A 16,756-nucleotide genomic window follows, 5' to 3' on the forward strand; every position below is an offset into this window, starting at 1 on the left:
CCTTGTTTGTTAATATAAGCTTTCAGGGATATGAATTTGCCTCTGATTACTGCTTTGGCTGCATCCCAAAAGGTTTGAAAGGATGTTTCGCCATTGTAATTTTCCTTGATGAAATTATTAATTGTTTCTATGATTTCTTCTTTAACTAAACGGTTTTGGAGTATCATATTGTTTAATTTCCAATTGGTTTTAGATTTGGTTTTCCATGTACCATTACTAATCATTATTTTTATTGCCTTGTGATCTGAGAAGGCTGCATTCATTATTTCTGCTTTTTTGCATTTGTGTGCTATGTTTCTGTGACCTAATGTATGGTCAATTTTTGTGGATGTGCCATGTGGTGCTGAGAAGAAGGTGTATTCCTTTTTATCCCTATTTATTTTTCTCCATATGTCTATTAATTCTAATTTTTCTAAGATTTCATTCACTTCTTTTACCTCTTTCTTATTTATTTTTTGATTTGATTTATCTAAATTTGATAATGGTTGGTTTAAGTCTCCCACTAGTATGGTTTTATTGTCTATTTCTTCCTTCAATTCTCCTAGTTTCTCCATTAGAAATTTGGGTGCTATATTATTTGGTGCATACATGTTGATTAATGATATTTCCTCATTGTCTAGAGTCCCTTTTAACAAAATATAATTACCTTCCCTATCCCTTTTGATCAGGTCTATTTTTGCATTGGCTTTATCAGATATCATGATTACCACTCCTGCCTTCTTTCTATCAGTTGAGGCCCAGAAGGTCTTACTCCATCCTTTAATTCTGACCTTGTGGGTGTCAACCCACCTCATGTGTGTTTCTTGAAGACAACATATGGTAGGGTTTTGGATTCTAATCCATTCTGCTATTCGTCTACGTTTTATGGGTGAGTTCATCCCATTCACGTTCAAAGTTATGATTGTCATTTGTGGACTCTCTGGCATTTTGATTGCCTTCCCTAATTCTAACCTTTTCTTCTTCGGCTCTACCTTTTAGTCCAGTGATTTACTTTGAATCAGTGCCCCTTGTCCCCTCCCTTGATGTTTCCCTTTTTAGTCCCTCCCTTTTTCTTCCCTCCCCCTCCCCCCTCTCTTTCCATCCCTTTTTGTTCTCCCTCTCCCCCTCCCCCCCTTGGTTTTCCCTTCTCCTTACCCTTGTTGGGTAAGATAGAATTCAAGATCCCAATGGATCTGGATGTTTTTCCCTCTCAGAGTTGATTTCCCTGACATTGAGATTTAAGTAAACCCCCCCTCTCTTCCTCTCCTTCTTATAGGAGTTTTCTTCCCCTCCCCTTCCCATGTGAATCTTTGTGTGAGAACCATTATTCTATTTGGTCTTTCTTTACCCCCTATTTATGCATTACATTTTCCCCACATGTTAGTATACATAGGTTGATATAAATGTAGTCCTTATAGAAGAGAGTTTGAGTAAAAGAAGAAGATAACATTTTTCCCCTTTCCTTAATATTTACCTTTTCAGGTATTCCTTGCTCTTTGATTTTCGGTATCAAACTTTCCACAGAGCTCTGGTCTTTTCTTTGCAAAAAGTTGGAAGTCTTCTATTTTGTTGAATGCCCATATTTTCCCCTGGAAGTATATAGTCAGTTTTGCTGGGTAGCTGATTCTTGGTTGGAGACCCAGCTCTCTTGTCTTTCTGAAGATCATGTTCCATGCCTTACGATCATTCAAAGTAGAACTTGCAAGGTCTTGTGTGACCCTGATTGGCATTCCTTTATATCTAAATTGTCTTTTTCTGGCTTCCTGTAGGATTTTTTCTTTTGTTTGGTAGCTTTGGAATTTGGCAATTACATTCCTGGGAGTTGTCTTTTGGGGGTTTAGTGTAGAAGGTGTTCTGTGAGCTCTATCAGTGGCTGTATTGCCCCCTTGTTCTAGAATCTCTGGGCAATTTTCTTTGATTATATCTTGTATCACCATGTCCAGTTTGGTGTTTATTTCTGGCTTTTCTGGGAGTCCAATTATTCTTAAATTTTCTCTTCTCCCTCTATTTTCCAGATCTATCACCTTGTCGGTGAGATATTTTATGTTCTCTTCTAATTTCTTGGTGTTTTGGCTTTGCTTTATTAGTTCTTGCTTTAAAGCCTGGTTTTCTTTTACAGTTTGGTCAAACTGGTTTTGTAGATGCATGAATTTCTTTTGCATTATTTCCCACTTTTCCTCCCAGAGGGCTTCCATCTTTTTGGTCATTTCTGATTCAAATTCTTCATGGGTTTGTGGAGAGTTTCTATTTCCTTTGGAAGATTTTGGAGAATTTTCTTGCATATCTTCTTCTATCTGCTCTGTAGTTTGTATTTTGGCTCCATAGAATGTGTCCAAAGTCGCCCCTTTCTTCTTATTTTTCTTGGTATTTTGGGGCTTCTGTGCTTCTATGGAGTTTGTCATCTCTGAATGTGGAGGATTAGCTTTTCTTATCTCTGTCTGGTGATCAGAGGCTTTAGTCCTGGGCAGATGTTGGTTCTATGAGCTTTCCCTGGGTTAAACTGAATATGCCTCACTGGAACTGGAATGGAAGGGTCAGACCATGAGGCCACACTCTCCCCCGGGCTCGATTTCAGGAAGTTGCCTTCAGAATCGCTGTCCCTGAGGATGTTTCCTTTGCAGGGGATGGGCTGCAGCTTTCCCAAGCTCGAGGGCAAGGACTTTCACTGAGACTTGGATAGCAGGATCCAGCCGGTAAGGCTGTCTTGCCCGCCCTGAGGGTTGCTGTTGTTTAGACCAGCTCTCTGCAGCGGAAGCCCCAGGCAGTAACTTTCACTGGGACTGTTTGGGTAGAAGGCCCTGAGGGTTGTTGTTCTGAGGACCCTGCTCTCTGAGCCCGGCCAGGCTGCGGCTTCCGGGAGCCTTGGACTCTGCGCTCCTACCCCTGAGGTCCGAGGGATCTCGGGTTCTGGCTTTTGAGGGGAGCCGTACCTTTTGAACCTGGTCCAGGTCCAGGAGGAGGGTTCCCAGGGTCTGTGCTGTTGATCGTTTTGAATTTCGGCGCCTTAGGAGCTTATAGTTTGAGATCGGTCGGGAAGGGTTTTCCGGAGATCTGAGCTTTAGCTTTCTCTAAGCCGCCATCTTAACCGGAAGTCCCTTGGATTTTTCTAATGTCTTTTTAATTCCTCTTGTCAATAGATTCATATACCTCACAACTCAGCCATGGATCCTTAAGTGATCCTATATTTTTTAATCACCCTTTTAATGGGGAAATGTAAAAAATATTATTATTTTAAGTTGCAAAGTTTAAATTCTTTTTTTTAAACCCTTACCTTCCGTCTTGGAGTCAATACTGTGTATTAGCTCCAAGGCAGAAGAGTGGTAAGGGCTAGGCAATGGGGGTCAAGTGACTTGCCCAGGGTCACACAGCTGGGAAGTGTCTGAGGCCAGATTTGAACATAGGACCTCCCATCTCTAGGACTGGCTCTCAATCAACTGAGCTACCCAGCTGCCCCCTTAAATTCTTTTTAAGAAGAATTTTAGGTAAAGAAACATGATACCTCTCCAAATCCAGAAACTGAACTGCTTGGAGAAGACACCACGAAGATGCCTCAAGACCATAAGCTGCATAAGAAGATAAAAAATGAGAAGTCCAAGATGAAACCTGGATGACTATAATAGAGAAATAAGAAAGAAGGAGAGAGTTTATGGGTTGAGAAACAGAGAATCCTCAGGATAGCTGTTCTATTTAGAACTACAATATTCTACCTCTACTTCCCAGAAATTTCTGACTGGATTCTGCATATGAAAGGCAGTAGTCTTGTATATCCCTCTTTAGGTTTCTGCATGGAATATATTCCATCTTTCAATCTACCTAGTACCTCCTGGGCCCCATTCAGGACTTGTTCTTTACATTGTGCACTGCTGTGAGGACTGCTATTAAGCAGCTGCTGTCTCCCACCTCTGAGAGGGCTGAGCCTCCACAATGGCACTGTTAGTGATTCAGCATATGTTGGTGGAACACTCGGGAAGCATGCTGGATGAAAAGTGACTTAATTGAATTATAAGCATCCTCTCTCTTACTCTCCCTCTTACTAGTCCCCCATGTTTATCTACTGACTTTGTAATCATTTTCTCTAGCATTCAAGATTTATCTCCACCCCTTGCTCAACTCCACCCTCCAAAAATCTGACATTCAGAAAACTGAAAAATTTGAAATAGCTCCTCATTCTTTGCCATAGACTGGGAAAAGCTGTACTTTTGGCTAAGCAAGGGGTGCTAAGAAGATTCTGAAGAGTTCTGATCTATTTTGAATAGAATCTTCCATCATTGGTGGTTAAATGTATTCCATTTATAGCTTTCATTCTTTTGTGAATTCTCTCGTCCTCTCTCTCCCTTCTATTCTACTTAGCCTCCCAAGCCTACATCATGTATCTCTTCCATTATGATCCTTCATTTCTATGAAGTCTTCTAATATCTCTATCACATTCTGGGACATTTAGTGATTTTGCATTATAAATGCAGAACTGGCAAAGAACTTGTATACCAATTAGTTTACCCCTCTCCTCTTTTTACAGATAAGGAAACTGATACCCAGAGAGGTAAAGTATTTTACCCAAAGTCAATGTCTTTTATTTTTTTAAATCTTTCCCCTCCTTTTTAGAATCAATACTGTGTATTGGTTCCAAAGCAGTAAAGGCTAAGCAATGGTGGTTAAGTGATTTGCCCAAGGTCACATAAGAAAGTGGTCATATTTGAGGTCATATTTGAACCCAGGCCCTCTTGTCTCTAGAACTAGGTCTTAATCCACTCAGCAACTTTCAGAAACACTTATTATATATAAAGTATTATGCTAGATCACTAAAACAAAGTAAAAAAAAATTTCCCTATGCTCAAGAATTACTCAGGATAGGGGCAAAGTATGTGGTAAAGCTAGTATTTACAGATAGTAAAAGTGAGGATATGAATCAGAATTCTCTCATTTCAAATCTAAAAATCTTTGAACTGTATCAGTCTGTCTCCCATAGCACTTATATAGTGAATTTATATATATATATATATATATATACACACATATATGTATGTATGTATCTCTGCAGAATTTTCTGGGATGAATTTTGACTAGCAGATCATACTTATCAATGTGTTTGCACTGGAGACCACAGAAAGGAACTGAGAATGGATATCTTTTGGCCTGGTTTTTTTACTTAAAGGTTGGAGACTGTTCTATTCTAAATCCTCCAAGAGAAATGTATTTCATTTAGGGTTTTGTAACCAATAAAAACAAAGGGAAAAGATTCTCCCCAAGAATAATGTATGATAGGAGCCAATATTTTAACTTATGTCATTTCCTTTAGCATACCTCCAATCCTTTGATCACATTACAAGGTACAATTCACAACACAAATTATTAATTTTAATTATTTAAAATGAATTATTAGGCAGTAGCCTCTACATGTCTTCTGGCTTTGACACTTCTCTGTATTCTTGTAAGAGGCTAATAGGGAACTGAACAAGCAATTCATTAGACACCTTTGCTCTATTCAATGAAGTATGCCCAGAGGAGTATAGAGAGGGTCCCTAAGTGCTGCAGGAAATGCTGGGAGAGATGATTCTTTCTGGTACAAAGATATGGTGAGAGTTTAAAAAAAAAACGGAGCCACCTCCTCCCACGTAATCTTGAAATACACTTCTCTGGTTCAATTTAGAATAAAACAGTCTCCAAACTGCAGGTAAAAAAATTAGTCCAAAAGATACCCATTCTCAGCTCCTCTCTTCTGTTTCAGTCCATAATGCTCTAACTCCAATTCATGGTAAGATGTGTGGAAGTGACCATTTTATTTTGCAAAGCACTTCCAACCTGAACCAATCAAAAGGTTCTTCATCCAGTAACTCACCAATTTCCATTACTAAATGAAGATATATGAGGAGTTTTTCACCTAAAATACATATGCTCATTAACAATACTTCACAGAAAACTTTTGAGTTTGCCCCTGTCCTCATTATTCCCTTACCTCTTTATAAAAAGGACTATTGCTTTTCATCTTTAAGTTTAAAAAAATGATTCAGTTAATTCTAAAATCTTTGGAAGCACTGATGGAAAACACTTGGTTGCCAGAACTTATTAAGTCATGGTATCATGACAGGCTTTCTTTAAAAACAATGAATATTGTTATTGTTATTCAAATTTTAGTTTGGCTGGAGACATTTAGTGCTCTGCAGGTATTATATACAATTTTGATGAATTAGGGCCCAGTCTAGACCAGAGAAGTAGTAAAGTGGCTCAAATGTTGAGTCCCATACAAATTGGATGGAGAGGTAGGCTCAGTCTCTCTTTACTCAAACTGAACCACTGACAAAGTCCAGGCAAGGTTCAGCCTGTACCCAAAGTAAATCACATTGGAAGAAGTTGTACAGACTATGGACAATACTGTGAAGACTTGTGTTCCTGGAAGAGGCCAGGTTCATAATAAAAATGGTTAGTGAATATGTCCTTTACTTCCACACTTATTTATTTATTGCTATCAGACAAGCTTCAAATCAGAGCTCTGAAGTCTGAGCTTATTCTGAGTCAAGGAAAATTTTAAAAAAAGCAACAAGACTATCAAAGTCCAGTGAAATCTCATGCATTCTACTTATATTAAGAAATCTGATTATTGTTAGGATGTTTGTATAATTATATTATGTCAACACAATAATGGCAATGATGGTAATAATATTTTGCATTTGCACAGTAACAGTGCTTTTTAATTTTTTTTTTAATGTTGTATTGATGTTTCTTTTACATCATTGCAATTTCTAAAGTCTACCACCCTCAATGGAATTTCCCCCATGCAAAGTAAAGAAGAGCAAAACGAAAGGCCCTGTTGAACAATTCTGAAAGCAAATGCCTCGCTCCACAACCAGAGTCCTATACCTCACTATTGAAAGGAGGAAGGCAAGTATAAACTGGTTTCAAACCAATTAATTTATCTGCTAAGTATAATTTAGGAATAGTGGAGAGAATGACCATTTTTTGTGTAACTGCATGAGGAACAGAGTTAGCAAAAGAGCTTTGGAGAGAGGAGATATTTTCTTAACTGCTTTTTAAAAAGAAAAGTTTTAATAGAGAACACACACCATTCTCTACTCTCTTTTGAACTAACTTTTGGGATATAGAAACAGAGTAGGGCTTTCAAAATGTCCCTGATTTCTAGGTTCTGTACCTAATGATTTAGGGAAATTTCCCCTTGGGTGAAACAGAGATCTTTCTCTTGGCTGATATATTGCACCCACTAAAAAATAATTGATTAACTTTGTGTATTTCCTGGTATAATCTAATCTGTAGAACTTTGATTTCTATTGGCTAACCATTCTATTTGATATTTTATATATATATATACATATTTACTATTTTTTGTTTTAAATTGATATTTTTCTCAGATCACATGCTCTATTCTGTCTTCCTCCACTCCTTTCTCCCCAAGAAGGCAGGTAATATGATATAGGTTATTATGATATAGAAGATATTAACCTGTTTATCATGTTGGGGAAAAATATAAATATTGCTTATACTAAAGAAAACTTCATAGAAGAAAAAGATGAAGAATGGTATGTTTCAATCTGCATTTGAACCCTGTCTGCTCCTTCTATGGCAGTGGATATTCTTTTTCATCATGAATATCTTTGAATTATCCTAGATCCTTGCCTTATTCATAATAGTTAAGTCTTTCACAGTTGGTCATTATTTATTATTCTTGTTACTGTATACAATGTTCCCTGGTTCTGCTCATTTCACTTTCCATCACTTCATATATGTCTTTCCAGGTTTTTTGTGATCTAGCTTGTCATTTCTTATGGCAAAATAGGATACCACTACCACCACATGTTCAGCCATTCCCCAATTGACAGGTATCCCTTCAGTTTCTAGTTCTTTGCTACCACAAACAGATGCTACAAATATTTTAGAAAATATCATTTCATTTCATTTTTCCTTGATCACCTTAGAAAAAAAACCCTAAAAGTAGTATTGTTGGGTCAAAGGGTATACAAATTTTTATAACTCTTTGAATATAATTCCAGATTGGCTTCCAAAATGGTCAGATTAGTTCACAGTTCCAGCAACCATGCATTAGTGTCCCCATTTACCCCTCCAGTATTTATTTTGTTATTTTATCATTTTAGCCACTTTTAGCCACACATCACACATTTAGCCACATGTGTGAGATGGTATCTCAGGGTGCTTTTTATTTACATTTTTCTATCACATAATTATACAATAGCTTTGATTTTTTTATCCAAATACTATCTATTCATCTCTTTTGACCATTTACCAATTAGGAAATGCCTTATATTCTTATGTATTTGACAAGATTCTTTATATAATTTAGATATAAAATTATGTGGATAGAAATCTCTATGTAAGAAAACATCTACAAAATTTTTTCTCAACTTATTATTTTCCTTCTAAACTTGGCTATATTAGTTTCACTATTATTCATTATTTTAATAGTTATTTGTATAAATAGCATTTGATTAGAAGGAGTAAAGCTTGTGAGTATAAGCTTGGGTTTATCCTTTCCACTTTCAAAAGCAATAAATTAACTTTTTTAAACATATTATCTCTCTCACTACCCCAACCCCAGTGAACAATTCAAAAAGAAAAGAAAAAGAAAAGCCTTATAACAAAGATGTATAGATCAACAAAGAAAATTCCCACCTTAGTCATGTCTAAAAAGTTATGTAACATTCTCCACTTTAAGTCTATCATCTCTTTTGTAGGAGGACAGTGGCATGTTTCATCTTCACTCCTCTGGTTTCATGTTTTCTTATTGAGTTGATCAATTTTCTAATGTCCCTTTAAAGGAATGTGGCTTGAAACTTTGAAAAAAAATCTTCCTTGTAAATAATCCAGTGCTTATTACATCTGGCATAAAGCAGAAGTTTAAAAATGTCTAATGATTGACTGGTCAAGATGTTGGGGGAGATCTAATTTTAGTAAATGTTTCCTTTTCAGAGAACATAGTGACCAGTCTCATAGCCACTTCTCTTGTTCCATTTTATGAAGAATCAAAGTGTCCATTAGAAAAATGAAGGCAAGATTCCAAGAACCCATCAGTGCCTCCCAGGAGACACCTTCATTTAACTCATTGCAATAGATACATGGACACACTTACATATGTTTGATCAGCCCTCTGGAGTCAAAACTGATGATTCCATTGATCTGAATTCTGAAATCGTGTGTAAATATGCTTATATATAGCACATACAAATGTACATATATGCACATATACACATGAATACATGTGCTTAGGTATATAGATTTCCTGATGTATTTCTAATACACATATATGTACACAAATATGGATAGAGAATATATGTATATGTATATTCATATTCATATATATTTATGTGTGTGAGAGAAAGAAAGAAAACAGAGAGAGAGAGAGAGAAATTTTCCTGGATTTTCATAGTTTATATAAATAAACTTCCATAGCTTATAAATTCATCATATATTTCTTTTATTACAGCCAAATAATATTCCCTTACATTCATATCCCTCAGTTTGCTAGTCATTCTATTTATCATTCAATGGGTATCCACTTTATTTCTGTTTTGTGTTTCTTAACACTGAAAATGCTACTGAGAATAGTTTGTGACATATGAATCTCACAGAAGCATATGCTCTTAATGGGGCAAGTATTTACCTTTCCAAAGTGCTCTTAAATGTTTTTTCTCATAATGATGCTAAAAAATTTCATATATGAGACATATGAGATGTTCATTCTTAGCTGTTACACTAAAAATGACTTAATGCCTATGGATACCACATTGATAATGATCTTTCATTCCCATATTTGTGAATATCTATTTGGTGGCAAGAAACACAGCAGAAAAATGATAACATATTGCAAGTTATATTCTTGAAGGCAATTCAAGATGAAATAATGGCATGACCTCTGAAAGATTGTTGATCTGTTTAGTTGAGTAGAGTGGGTAACTCAGGTCTGATCAACTGTATGAAAATTCCAATCCCATTATTTGTGAGAGCTCCTTTTGAAAAAAAAATAGGACCTGGTGATTACATTATTATAAGGATTTTCTCATGTGGAAATTCTTTCACTGATGCAGATCAGCAATTAACTTGCAACTCATCTACTTAGAAAGTTGATTAGGGCTTTGAAGCATTAAATCCTTTGCCATTGCTCACAAAACTAACTTAAGTGATTACTGGCTCTCCATAATGTCTTTCAGTCAGTCAAAAAAGCATTTTCAAAGCAGTTATCATGTGCCAGGCACTGTACTAAGTGCTAGAATTACACACACAGACAAACACACAAAAACTGTCTCTACCCTCAAGGAGTTCACACTCTAATGGGAAACTAAGTATATAAACAACCACATACAGAGCAGATGGAAGTTATTCTCAGAATGTAAGGTCACTAGTAGCTAGGGGGGATGATAAAATACCTTCATAAAAGTTGGGATTTGAACTGAATCTTGAAGGAACCCAGGGGAAAGAAGGAAGAACATAACCAGAAATTAGGGGAAATTTAGTGGAAAAGTATGGAGTGAAGTGTGGAGGAATAATAAATAAGCCAACATAATTGGATCATATGGGAGAGTAAAATATTAAAAGACCAGAAAGATAGGAAGGGTCAAGTTTGTGAAGGACTTTAAATGCCAAAAAGAGTACTTTATATTTGATCCTGGAGGAAAGAGGGAGCCACTAGAACTTAGTGAAAAGGGAAATATTAACTTTAGAGAAAATCATGTTGTCAGATGATAGAAAAGTAGATTTGAATGAGGAGGAGTCAGGTTTATGTGGAAATTTTGAGACTGGGTGGCTGAGAAGGATGGAATTGCTGTCAACAGTAATGGAGAAGTTCTGTTTTTAGTGGATATCTAAAAGTCAGTTGCTGAACCAAAAATAGGACTAAATTTATGGCTATAGGGAATAATTTAAGTAAAGGTAATAATTGAACCCATGAGCTGACTAGATGACCTTGTGAGATATTATAGATGGAGAAGAGAATCATGGGGCAGAGGGGACTCTGATGACAAGTTTCAATATCCAGCAAAGAGGGCAGAGAAGTAAACAGTTAGAAAGAGAACCTGGAGAGAATAGTGGCACAAAATCCTAAAAAACAGAAAGTACATAAAGAGGAAAATAGTGATCAAGAGTATTAAAGGATGTAGAGCTGTCAACTTTCTAATTAAGATAAAGAATTATTTAATATGGACCTATTATGTACTAAGATGAGAGACTGAGAAAGGGCCATTAGATTTAAAAATTAAGAGATCATTGGTAACTTTAGAAAGAGGGCAATCTAGATTAAAAATAGGGGGAAAGAACCTACCTTTAACAAAATTATTTATAGCAGCTCTTATTGTGGTGGTAAAAGAACTGGAAACTAAAGGAGAAATGGCTGAACAAGTTGTGGTATATGTTTGTAATGGAATCCTGTTTTGCCATGAAAAATGTCAAGCAAGAAGATCACAAAAAAGCTGTAAAGATATATATGAAATGACGCAAAGTGAAGTGAGGAGAACAAGGAGGACATTGTACACAGTAACAAAATAATGTGTGATGACAAACTGTGAATGACTTAACTATTAGCAGCAAAGCAAAGATCCAAGATATCTCCAAGAAACTCAAAAGGAAAAAAAAAAAGGATATCCACCGCCATAGGAGGAAGACAGTGTTAATGCAAATTGAAGCATACTATTCTTTATTTACTTCATGAATTTTATCTAATAAAAGCCATATATGTCTTCTTTCACAGCATGATGAACATGGAAATATGTATTATCTAATAATATATATACAACCTATATCATATTACCTGCCTTCTTGGGAAAGGGGAAAGGAAAGAGAGAACATGGATTGCAAAATATTAGAAAATGACAGAAAAAATTGTATTCACGTGTGTTCTGAAAAAAATTAAAATGGATCATATTAAAAAAAAGAAAGGACATTTACAGTTGAATGATGGAGTCAAAAGCCAGACATCATAGTGTTTAAAAGTGAATGGGAATAAAGGAAGTGGAGACAAGATGTGTAGATAGTTGTCTTAAGTAGTTTAGATAAGAAAGAAGAAATATTGGAAAATAGATAGCAGGCATGGTCAGATCAAGTGATTGTTTCTGTTTCTTTCTCTGTTTTTTTGTTTGTTTGCTTTTTTGCTTTTAGGATGAGAAAGATATAGGCATGTTTGTAGGCAGCTGGGATAACACCATAAGACAGGGAGAAATTGAAGATTAGAGAAGGAATATATCTGTAAGGGCAATCTGCTGTAGAAGATAGGAGAGGATGGGAGAGTGGGTGCAAGTAGAAGTATTTGCTTTGGGTAAGGAAAGGAACATCTGTTTATCAGAAATAAGAGTTAAGGAGGAAATAGTGGGGAAATGATAAATGCCTGAGTGAAAAAAAATTGAAAAAAGGAGATGTCCTTCGATTGGGGAATGACTGAATAAATCGTGGTATCTATTGGTGATGGAATAGTATTGTGCTAAAAAGAATAATGAACTGGGGAATTTCATGTGAACTGGAACAACCTCCAGGAAGTGATGCAGAGTGAAGGGATCAGAACCAGGAGAACATTGTACACAGAGACTGATACACTGCACCATAATCGAATGTAATAGACTTCTGTACTAGCAGCAATGCAATAATCCAGGATAATTCTGAGGGATTTATGAGAAAGAATGCTATTCATATCCAGAGAAGGAACTGTGGGTGTAGAAACAAAGAAAAAAGTTTTCTTGATAACATGGTTCTATGGGAATATGATTGGGGATGTAGACTCTTAAATGATCACCCTAGTGCAAATATTAATAATATGGAAATAGGTCTTAAACAATGAAACATGTAAAGCCCAGTGGAATTATTTGTTGGCTAAAGGAGGGGAAGAGAGAGAAGGGAAGGGAAAGAACATGAACCATGGAAAAATACTTTTAATTAGTTAATTCAATTAATTAATTAATAAAAAAATAAATGTCCATGTGGTCTAAGATTAGGAAGAAGGGAGAGTTGGCTGGACTGTCTTTTCAGTGACGTGAAGCATAATCACTCAGGTAAAAGGATGGTGGAGCTGGGTTGCCTGAGGAGTGACAAAAAAAGAAAAGTGGAAGACGCTATGGTTAGTAGTATATCAAATAAATTTCAGACATATAAAATAATTGCCTTGCTGTAGAGAGGGCTAGTTGATATTATATATAATATGTAATGAATTCTTTCATGACCAAACCAATTGCTCAGCATCATTTACATTCTCCCAGATTGTCCACCTCTACCAGACCACCTCAACAAATGTTTTATTTTTTCCTTTTAGTCAGTGGCTTTAATTCATAACAAAAAATGATAAACTGCAGTTATTACAGAATGAACTTTTCTGAGACAGATCATCTTAGGATCTTTAAGTTTCAAGTCATAAAAAGAAAAGCATCTCTTCAGAGATAGCATTAAGAATCCATTTTAAAGTGACAGCCTTGAATTTATATCATCTTTCTTTCAGGAAACTCAAATTCCTTCACACCTATCACTGGCTTTGCTTACATTTTGCTTCTAAAATCCTATGGTAGCAGGGACAATGACCATCATTTTGCTCTTGGAAAAGCTGAAGAGAGGAATAATGAAGTGATTTGCTCAAGCAATCACTGTGGAAACTAAAGCTAGAAGTCTAGTGTACTTTTATTGCCCCCAAAGAGGCACTGAGACTTGTTCAGACTTAGTATGGGACAGGAAGTCATTATGGGCATCAGTATCAACAAAATCAGCATCTCCATTGTGGTTAAATTCATTAAGTATAATGAGATAATAGGATATAGAGCCAGAAGAGCATCTAGTCCAAATCTCCTTTTTACGGATGATGAAACTAAGGTTCACAGAGTTCAATTCAACAAGCATTTATTAGATGTCTCCTGTAAGGTTTGAGAAAAGCCTATCAGATTTGAAAATTTAACAATCACTGATAATTCTGGAGATGGATGTTTCTTTTAAACGATGTAGCCCAAATTCAAAACTAGATTTTCTGACACTCGAAGCAATACTCTTGACATTATGCTACCTGTGTATTAGTAAATTTCAAATAGAACATGGTCCAAATGGTGCCCTCCTCTAAATCTCCACATGATACTCTAAATAATATAGATCATATTTTTAGGCACTTTTTTAAAATGTAGGCTCATAATGAATTCCAGTGTAGCCTTTGTTTTTCTTCTCTGAAATTACAAATAGGTTTATTTCTTTAAATGGATTTCACTGTTTGCCCCTTTGATTTAGAAATATCATCCTAGAAGCTTTTCAGATACAGAGAATTTCCTAGTGTGAAATGGTTAATAGTGGTTTTAAGTAATCATTACTCATTATAATCCCAAGTGACTTTTGTGGGCATCTGGTAGTCATTAAGAGGATTAAATTTATCAGACAAGTCATTTTGCTTAATTAGGTGGCTAACTGGCAAGGCCATCTTATTGAACTGCTTTAGAATCATTCCTAGTAGCCTCAAAAAATACCTAGTGTGGACAGCCAAAACTCTTCAGTCAGTCAGTCTTTCTCATACCAGGACCACCAAAGGTCTCATTACATACCCCAATGAGAACTAGTTATAAGCTTAGAATGGAATGACAGATTTTCTGAAGTAAAGGTAATAGAGCTTATGGACAAGAAAATAACAAGGAAATACTACTTGGAAAGTTCATGTCTTGGGTTCCTTCTTCGTCTTGAGGCCACTAGCTGGCACACTAGGTAGAGTTCTGTAATTAGTCAGGAAGACCTGGGTAAGAATCCTGCCTCAGACACATATTAACTGTGCAACCCTGAGCAAGTCATTTAATTTCTCTTTCCTTTTCCTTCCTCGTCTATAAAATAAAGGGTTTGAATTTGGCCTCTAAGTTCCCTTTTAGCTTAAAGTTACAATCCTAAATTATTGAACCTTCCTTTAATTTCCTCAATGCTTCATGTCATTCTGCCCCAAACAAAGAACCTAGAATGGACTACTAAACAAAGACAATTGAAAGGCGAGACCTTACAAAGAAACATGATATAATGAATGACTCAGAAATCTTAAATTCTTAAAATTCAAATTGTCTCCTTGGAGGAAAAAAATAATTCCCAAAGCCTGAAATTCAGTATTTGGATTGTTACCATGATTCAGTCTATTCTATGATACTGTATATCTGACACTCAGCTGTGAGTTCATCTTGTTTTCATAATACAAAGAACAAAAGAAAATTTGAATATTTCATCTGAATGCAAAATAGATCATCAAGATCTATAAAGAAGGTTTACACTTCTTATAAATGAACTAGATAAATAAATGGGGGGGGGGAAGGGCTAGGGAGGAAGAAAGCAGGAAGGAATCATGGGTTTGACCCATGATATTCTACCTGCAACACTTTCTGAGCACTTACATACTATAATAGGCCCTTCTTTTCTTGTAATGTTCTTTTGCCTTTTCCTTTGACTGAATGAACGATTCAAGCCTTTGAATACAAACATCTCCCAAGCATCCTATGGATGCCATACAGAGTTCACAGGTCTTACAACTCTATCAGAGGAGTAACAGCAATAATTGGCTCCCAGGAGCCCTGGCAGCAGTAGTAAAGAACTGATTGAGCTGTGTGGTCAGGGCAACCAAGCTAGGGTGCACGAATCAGTGAGGAGCAGCCAGAAGAAAAAGAAAGAGAAGCTATCCCAGGGACACACACACACACACACACATACACACACACACACACACACACACACATACACTAACATAATCCCACCCAGGATGGAGAAATCTCAGGACACATTTCTCCAAGCCACCAAAATTGATCTGAAATGAGGGGGGGGGCATGATTTATTGTACTTAGTGGCCTAGAAAGAACTCTGGGAAGAATACTTTAAAAATCAAACTGACTAGAAAAAATATATATGTATTTATTTATGGTAAACCACTTATTAATAAACCTATACTTTATTTAGCAGTGGGTTATGCATTTGGAAGGTAGAAATAGTCATTTTTGCTTTTGCATAAATCTATGAAGAGTTGTCCCTTACCTATTTTAAATAATGGCATTTCTTCCCAAATACCATTTATGGCCCAAGGTGATGAGTCTGTGTGTGGCAATACTGCTGATTAGGTCCTGGAAAAAGTGGAAAAGTCTGATAATTATGCCAAAAATTAATTACCTGACAGAGAATTAGAAACGATGGCAGGTGGGCAATACTACAGGAGTAAGTTTGGCATACCGTAAGGTTATGAATAAGTCATTTGACATGTCTCTGAATCTCTCACTATAAAAGTACCCCCCTGAGAGCCATTGGCTATGCATCAGTTCAGTGCTGAACAAGTTGAGGTGCTCATATGTTTTAATACCCTCTATGTTTGACCCATATTTACTAAACGAGCAAGCTGTTGAAGTCTTCTCTCTGGATTGCTGGGGATATACATTTTATTCCTGTTAGTTTGAGAGGGGGTATGTTTTTTGTTGTTGTTGCTTTGCTCAGACATGATTTTGTTTATAAAAACATTAGTACCTTTATAAAAACTTTTCTACTCGTATTTTATGGCAATTGAGATAAACAATAACAGATATTGAGTAATTACTATGCCTCCCTGCACCTTAAATATGTGAAAACAATTCATCACCTCAGGTTATGCATCTTATTAACTGAATCTCCATTCATATTATCATCAAAGGAGGATTTATGAGAGAGCAAAGTACCACTTGGGCATGTTATCATGCTAAAACACTCTAGAAGTGACTGAATAGACTCCTGAAGTCAAGGAGCTCATAGTAGACACCACCAAAATGGAGTGATACCAAGTACAATCAGGCAAACAATGAACAATATAAATCAAACAGTATTA

Source organism: Monodelphis domestica, chromosome 7 (genome assembly GCF_027887165.1).
Source record: "Monodelphis domestica isolate mMonDom1 chromosome 7, mMonDom1.pri, whole genome shotgun sequence".
Classification (NCBI taxonomy): Eukaryota; Metazoa; Chordata; class Mammalia; order Didelphimorphia; family Didelphidae; genus Monodelphis; species Monodelphis domestica.